The sequence below is a fragment of the Suricata suricatta genome, chromosome 8 (genome assembly GCF_006229205.1).
Source record: "Suricata suricatta isolate VVHF042 chromosome 8, meerkat_22Aug2017_6uvM2_HiC, whole genome shotgun sequence".
NCBI classification, from domain to species: Eukaryota; Metazoa; Chordata; class Mammalia; order Carnivora; family Herpestidae; genus Suricata; species Suricata suricatta.
The window spans coordinates 110,240,170-110,248,623 of record NC_043707.1 but is presented as its reverse complement, the minus strand read 5'-3'; the positions used below and the strand labels follow the sequence as shown (position 1 = coordinate 110,248,623).

The window sequence follows — 8,454 nt, the reverse complement described above, 5'->3', positions numbered from 1 at the left end:
TCAGGTGATGGACATTTAGGCTCCTTCCATGTTTTGGCTATTGTTGACATTGCTGCTATGAACATTGGGGTACATGTGCTCCTATGCATCAGCATTTCTGTCTCTCTTGGGTAAATCCCCAGCAATGCTATTGCTGGGTCATAAGGGAGTTCTATCGATAGTTTTTTGAGGAACCTCCACACTGTTTTCCAGAGCGGCTCACCTTTTTGGATTCCAGGAGGTTTTCATTTTCATTTTTTTCCAGAAAAATATAGATGACTGAGTAATGAACTTTCTGAACTCTTACACATTAAAAAAATCTTTATTTTGATTTCAAAGTTTGAGAGGATAGAATACTTAGTTCCAAATCAATGTCTGCTACAGTTTTAAAAGCACTGCTCCATTGTCCTAGGGCATCTTGTTTTACTGACGAGAATGCTGAGGTAAGATTTTATTCTCTCTGGAAGCTTTTTGTTTTTCATTGTTGATATTCTGAAATTTTCATCAGGATGGGTCAAATGTTGCTTTTTCATTAATTCCCATATCCTGAATTCAATCTGTAGGTGTTTCTTCAACTTGGGAAATTTTTGTTTAATCACTGATTATTTCTATCCCTCCCTCTCCCACTGCCACTGTATGTAGTCTCTGCTTTTAGATCTTCTTGAGTCTCCAATTCTGACCTATATGGATCTAAGTTTTTTCTCCTTGATGTTTTGCTCTATATTCTGGGATATTAGTTTTAACTTCTAGACTATCGATTGGTTTTCATACATAACAATTGTGTTATTCATTTCACCTACTGAATTTTTTTCAGGAGTTGTATTTTTAATTTCAATAATTGGTTCCTTTTCTCTGATTATTCCATTTCAAAGCAACTAGTTCCTTACTATAACATGAAATAATCTCCAATTCTTGCCAAGGATACTATTGATATTTATTTTAGCATTCTCTTATTTTTGAGAATCTGTTTCATTTGGAATGAGCTCTTCTTTTTTCTTTTTTCCATTTTAAGCCATTTCTTTCTGCTGTTGGTCCCTCCCCCCCGCCCCATGTTTGGTGATGCTAATTGTCCATACATATTTGTGAATGCAGGACCACATTGTGAATTTAGTATTGTGCTAGGATATAGGTTGTGGCTCCTGCAACAAGGACCCAACTGTAAGAGTGGCTTAGACAAGACAAGGGTTTATTTCTGTCTTGTGTATGTCTGAGTGTAAGTGGCCATGGGCTGATATGGTGGCTTCACAGTGTGGGTATTTTTTATTTTGCTCTTCTGCCATCCACAGCATTTGACTTCCAACTTCCACCATCACATCCACATTATGGTCAGCAGGAAAGGAAAAAGGGATAGCAAGGCTGGGAATCGTACACATTATTCTAGGTCACACTAGCCACACTGCCACCTCTCACTACTAGAAAGCCTTGGAAATGTATTCTATAGCTGGGTGGTCATGTGCCCTGATCAAATATTTATCACTATGAAGAAGAGGAAAAGGATATTGATGAAACAATTAACTGGATAGGGCTTCCTGCGAGGTTTCTGGTCTATTTTTCTGACAGGCTTGTCCTTGAATATGATAGTGAAATCATGAGTCCATCCTATTGGGGGCGGGAGATGGGTTCTGTGTAAGAGGGTGGAGGATTATGATGGCAAGTCTCCCTGTAAAGACTATGGGGAGGAGGCCAGTCAGGGGACTCCTGAGGTGGGCATGATGGTAGACTTCACTGGAGGCAGGCTGCCCATGTCACCCATGTGCTCCCTGTCCCCACAGTGGGTTGGCAGGGAGTCTGGATTCCCTCAGCTGGGCTTCTCTCAGACCCTGTCACTATCACTTTCCTTAGACAGTGTTTCTAAGATTGGGATGGCCTGCCACTGGCCACCTGCTTCCCTATGTAGAAAGTGAGAGGGGTTGAGCTGTACTTGCTCTTCTGAAAAATTCTTCAAGGGACTCTGCAACCCTGGCAGCTCATTCTTACTCTTTGTTCTGCTGGCTCACAGCTTGAAAAAATGCTTGACTTTTCTGGGATAAAAAAAATCACCCAGGTCTTTGGAGTCTCCCGCTCTGATTTCTGTTTATGCAATCTCGTGGGTTTCCTATCTTCCTAAGACCTAGCAACCTTTGAGTTCACATTCTATCTTGTTTTCCAATATTATGATGTCATCCTTTCAAAAATGGCTTTATCATCTGACAATTCTAGAAGAGACGTGGAGCTGGACACCTATGTGCTGGTGGTTAGAAAATCATGCATCGTGGTTCATTGGCAGAGAGGCTAATGCCCTTTTCAAGATACTGACACATCAGGAGGGAAGATGGGTCCTTCCAGTTGAGGACCATTATCTTAGAGCCCCACAGGGTCCACTTCCTGTGGAATGTGCACTTGGTGGTCTCAACACTGAGGCAGCAAAACCCACCCAGTTCGACAAAGGTCTGGAACAGCTCATCCTGCTTGCCCGGGGAAGCCTGTGGTCCACCTGGCAGTAGTCAGTGACCAGACTGCCCAAGGGGCCTGTAAGCTGCTGTATGGGCACCGAGCATGCTGCTTTTTTCCTGTTTCAGCTTCTCGGGAGAGCTTTTGGAGGTAGCTGACCACCCAATGCTCTGTACCTTGCCACCCACAGGAGTTGAGAGTCACGTAGCTGTTTGCACTAAGAGCTGGGAGAAGGGGGCTCCATCTCATCCCCTAGAGGCTGCCCAGAGGCTCTCTAGTCCCCAACAGCTCCCTTCCCTAAGACCCCCTAGGCTCAGTACATAGTATAAGTTCCATGGCATAGCTCTGAAGACCACTTCAGGGGCTCCTCCTTGCATCTCCAGGCTTATCTCTCCCCTTCTCCTTCCAGCCTGTGTATTCTCACTACAGGGAGCTGTAGACTTCTCAGAACACACACCGTTCCATCGCCCCAAATGCCCTGTCCTTCCTATACCTTTAGCAGACTCCTCAGTGTCCATCTAACCCACCCGCAATGGTTAATATTAGGTGCCAACCTGGCTGGGCCATGGTACATAGACCTTTGGTCAAATATTATTCTAGAGGTTTCCACGTAGGTATTTTGTAGCTGAGATAAACATTAAAAACAGTAGGCTCTGAGTAAAGCAGACACTCTCCAGAATGTGGGTTAATTTCATCCAATAAGTGGAAGGCCTGCATAGAACAAAGACTGACTTCCCCTGAGCAAGAAGGAATTCTGCCAGCAGACGATGGCCTCTGGATTCGAACTGTGATTCCCTCGGGTCTGCAGCCTGTGGGCCCACCCTGCAGACTTTGGACTTTCCAAGCCTCCACAACTGTGTGAGCCAATTTCTTAAAATAAATCTCTCCCTCCCTCTCTCTTTCTCTCCAAATACATGTATTTACAACCTGTTGGTTCTACTTCTTTGAAGACCCCTGACTATAACACCACCCTAACCATAAAATCCACCAGCAAGCCTTCATTGCCCTGCTAACGTTGAAATGCCTGTATGTCTCACACTGTGTTGTAGCTTGTTTACAGGCTTTTCTCCTCCAAAGAGACAGGCTTCTTTTTGACCAAGGAGCCTCTCTCGGTCACCATTATATTCCTAGCATCTAGCACAGTGGCAGACACAAAAATAAATGGTGCTTAATGACTAATGTTGGTCCAAGGGTAGGTGAAGTCCTTAGAACAAGAGAAGACTAAAGCAGATGGCCTAGGGAAGTCTCAATGTGTAGCGGGAATCAGGTCAAACTCCTTGAAAGGGACCCTGTAACATGGGCCAGAGAGGGACAAGAGAAATAGTTCCCAAAAGCCAGGCTCATGGAGCCACTCCGAAATACAGGTCAGCAAAGAGCCTGTACTAGTTCAATGTAGGGGAGGATCCTGAGGGTCAGTCTACAACCAGTCCAGCCTCTTTGGCCCCACCCAGGAGCTCGGTGCCATTCCATACCCATGGAATTCTGACCACAGTGTCTTGTTAGGAATTCTCACTTTGCTCTTCCTTTGTTGATGACAGCTAAGCTCCAAAAACACTTGGGGAATGTACTGTTGAGGGGGGCAGTTCTCTGTGTTTTCTAGCTTGTTACTCGCTCCCCCAAACTCCTCTAGCTGTGTCTTCATCCAGCAAGAAGATGCTGTCAAGTAAAATTTTCTGAGGCTGAGTTACAAAAGAAAAAAAAGGATCCTTGCAATCCACACATCCTTACATCCTTTTCTCCATCTGAAACGAAGCCAGGTGGTTTTGAAAATTCTACCCTGGTGGAAGGCACAGGCTGAGGATGGCAGGAGTGGGACCCTTTGAGAATCACCGCTCTATGTTTCCCAAAGCTCTGGGCACAGGTCTCTGGTCACCCAGTGCATTGTGAACAAGTAAATGAGTGAAGGAACAGACAAATGCTAAACTGAATTGGGGGCAGCACATCACCAGTCCCTTCTTACAGAACAAACCATGACCAAGTGCCTTTAATTCAAGAAAGAGGAACACAGCCAGAAGAAAAGATAAGTTATAGATTGACAAAGGGACTGGCAGCTTAAGAAACATGAATCACCGTGGGGCGTGCTTGAGCTGCTGACTCATGATTTCGGCTCAGGGCATGATCTCACAGTTCGTCAGTTCGAGCCCCACGTCAGGCTCTGTGCTGACCACAGGGCACCTGCTTGGGATTTTTTCTCCCTCTCTCTGCCCTTCTCCAGATCTCTCTCTCTCAAAATAAATAAACTTAAAAAAGAAAGTTGAATCACATCTTGTGACAAGAAGACAAGCTGAGAATCAATTAGGATCATTACAAGGACGGCTGACATTACCAGACGCTCTGCTAAGAACCTGAAGCACATTGAACCCCATGAGGTAGGTAATATCATTAAGTCCACTTTACAGATGAGGCAAGTCAGGCCCAGACAGTCACATGACTTGCCCAGAGGCACACGTGCAATAAAGGGTTGGGCTGGGAGTCAAGGCTGGCAGGTGGCTCTCCTGTGAGTGCTCCTCACCACCTCCCCTTGTGGCACTGGCAGCATTTAATCAAGGAAACAAGGAAAAGTTTGGATTTGCTCAAGGTGAAGGGGCTGGATCCATGCCTGGGGATCTAGACACTTGGCTCTACCTTCACCTCACTGTGCTTCCGGCACAGCCATCCCTGATCTGGGCTGCCTGCTCCCATATTTGAAAAAGAGAGTATTGCTCTCTGCTAGGTTCTCAGGGACCTTACCTACCCTAGTACTCTGGAGCCCACTGCTCCCTAGCTGGGTCTGCCAGCTGCCCTGGGGCATGCCCACCCCAGAGAGCCTCATGCTAGCCCACACCCAGCCCTCCAGCGAGGCCTCTGTAAGGACAGACTCCCACTTCTTGCTGTTCCAGGCTTAGTCCCCAGGACCTGACCTCATCTCGCCCTCCCACCTGCTTGTGATGTCCATGCCCCATGCCCCACACCTCTCCAGCTTCCCAACCTCCCCCTTCCCACTCCCTCCCACCTGCACCCACAGGACTCCCCAACCTTTCTGCCTCCTGACCTCCATTCCCCCAGACAAATATGGTGTTCTGAACTCAAGAACCAGGAGGGGTCTACTGACATGAACAATGAATTCACCAGGGCCTAGAATTACCCTCCTAAGTACCTCCTTCCAGAGCCTGACAATGCCAGCCCCAGCCTCCACCCTTCATCTTTGATCCTGAGAAGGTGGGCAGAGGTGGGACCTTGAGACTCTAGTGCCCTTTTACTTTGCCCAGAACCTCAGAAGACCCAATAGCATTTCTTGTGTATCCTGCAGAAATGGGGCAGCGTCTGGCCCACTGCGGGTTAAATGCAGCAGGACATGCCCCTGGGGGCTCTAGGCCATCTAGAAGGGGGAGTCAGGGGGTGGCCTGGAGGGAGTGCTAGAGCGTAGCCAGGACTGCTAGGTGCTGAGTCATGTCCCCAAAGTGCCAGCCCTGCTCACTCACCTGCAGGGACTTCCCGCTCCCTTCCCAGAACTCCCAAATCTTCTAACAAGCTACAATACTCTACAAATGGAGTTTCCCAATACGTCAGGCCCAAGCAAGTGATTTATCTTTCCCAAACAGGATCACACCCCTGCCCTCCTGCCCCAAGCATACCCAGCTCCCTTCTCCCATGGCAGAGACAGTGGCACATTCTCGATTGACTACTACATGCACAGGGCTGGACGAGAGCCAGTTTATACTCTGTCCCCTCACTGAACTAATAGCTCATGAGTTATATCTTTACCTACAGACTTTAGAAGCAGAGGCTATGTTCTAATTACCTTTATGTTCACTGTGCCCTCCCCTTAGGCACCCACAGGTGTTTGCAGATGGATGGATGAATGAATTGTTATAATTGTGGAAAACCTTAGTTAATGAGTAGTTTACAGAAGCAACCTTAATTCTTTTCTGGAAAAAAGGAGTATTTTAATCTTTAAAACTAGAGAGTATTATCAATCTGTTAATGAACAGAATTTTCTTTTTTATGTTTATTTATTTTAAAAGAGAGAGATAGAGCACGAGCAGGGGAAGGCAGAGGGAGAGGAAGAGGGAGAATGCCAAGTAGGCTCTGTGCTGTCAGCAGAGAGCCTAACACGGGGCTCAAACTCATGAACTATGAGATCATGACCTGAGCCGAAACCAAAGATCAGACGCTTAACTGACTGAGCCACTCAGGCACCCCCAATGAATAGAATTTTCTAAATGTTGAGTGTCGCTCTCACAAACATAACTTCTGTAACCTGCTGTATTACGTGGTATCTAGTATAATTCACATACCATACATTTCACTCTTAACATGCACGATGAAGTGGGTTTTAGTATATTCATAAGATTGTGCAACCATCATAGATATCTAATTCCAGAACATTCTCATCACTCCAAAAAGAACCCTCGTCCCCATTAGCAGTGACTCCACATTCCCCTCCCTACTCCCAGTCTCTGGCAGCCATTAATTTATCTACTTTCTGTCTCTCTGAATTTGCCTCTCCTGGATATTTTATATAAATGGAATCATACAATCTGTGGTCTTTTGTGTCTGGCTTCTTTCACTTAGCATAATGTTTTTAGTCATTTGCTTTAAAAATGTCAGTATTTCATAGTGTTTCTCATAGCATCTTGGGCCCCAGGGGTTCTCAGGCCATAATGCCTGTGTGACACTCTGGCTGGAGGGGGCTGCCATAAGCCATCAGGATAGCATGGGGTCTGGCAGCAGAGGTGTGGAACCACACGGTATGGGAGCTGGATGGTTGTCACCTCAGGGACAGTCTGGGGCCGGCAACAGAACCAGTGCTTAGGAACCAGTCAGGCATGGGGATCGTACCTGGAATGTTCCTTGTGGGGTGGGACCCCTATGGTGTACTCAGGAGAGCCCAAGGGACCAGCTGCCTGCAAACCCCATGCTCTGGGAGGGGGAGAGGTGTTAAGGCCACCAGTCCTGGACCTGCTCTTCTGGCTTTGAATGGAGAGCCCCATTTCTAAGATGGTCTCAAAGCTCAACAGAAGGTGTGGGTCCCCGTGCTTGGTTGGTTCAGATCTGGGGGTGCAGAATGGACAGCCGGCCATCTCAACTGCTTCACCACTTTCTCTAACCCTGGGCATCCTTTTAGCGGGGAAGTTGCTTCTGGCAGAAAACCCCAACAGGCTGAGTGGAGCCAAGAACGCTTTGGTCTTATGTTTGTCCATGAATTGATTGATTAATTAATCGTTAACTCCCTTTTTGTTTGTTTGCAATTTTAACTTGCTTTATTCCACAGGGGATCTGATATGGTTTACAAACACAAAATAGGAACATGAATTAAAAGTGACAAACCAACCCAGGGAAATAGAAGACACAAGGCTTAAACCAGAAGGGATAGAAGAACATGGATAAGAAGAGGAGAAGCCCCCCACCCCCAACAAAAAGAAGGGGAGAAGGCCCCACATGGTGGCTGTATTCGTGGCCCAGAGTCAGGGCCCCGAAAGGAAAGGACAACATAGTTAGCTCAGTGTCCTGATGATAAACATGCCAGTTGCTCAGAAAAAAAGCATGACTCTTCTTGGTGCTAAGACATGAAGGGAATTTGTCTCCTGCTGTTTTCAAAGGGGTCATCCATGACGTCATTCCTCTAGTACTACTTAGGCTCCCAAGTGCCAGCACTGGGCTGGGTCTGCTGGCATCTAAGACACCGGGTGGGCCTTGTGCTTTATTTACATAGTTAGCTTTTGTTTGGGAAACACTGTGCCATTGGGTGACCATCATTCCAAGTTTTGCCAGACACACATACCATCTCTTCTGTTATATATGTAATATTTTCATTTACATTGACTTGAATCTGCCTTATTAAAACAGCATCCACCAATGCAATAGGGATCACAGGTACAACTCTAGGATTTTATCGAATTAAAGAAATTACTATTAACATAGAGAATGTCATCCATGTTCCTCTGAAAATCACTCCTGTCCTACTAGCAGTGTGTGTTCCACTAGTAGAACTCATGAAGCACTGAGTACATCTCCCTTTATGGGCAGAAAACCTTCCCCCAGTCCCCTCCACCTGATAGAGTG

The 8,454-nt window shown here is 46.4% G+C and overlaps 1 long non-coding RNA gene across 3 annotated transcripts in view; it reads left to right on the top strand.

Annotated features, from left to right (window-relative positions):
• LOC115298992 overlaps positions 1-7,686 on the top strand; it is a 17,766-nt gene extending 10,080 nt beyond the window's left edge. The window contains exon 4 of one of the 3 annotated variants that reach the window (XR_003911922.1): positions 7,664-7,686. This is a non-coding gene — a long non-coding RNA (uncharacterized LOC115298992). Of the gene's footprint in view, positions 1-2,537; positions 2,561-4,624; positions 4,659-7,663 lie in introns of those variants that run through there. The other 2 variants (XR_003911923.1, XR_003911924.1) reach the window with 2 other exon arrangements.
• Positions 7,687-8,454: the final 768 nt, after the last annotated feature.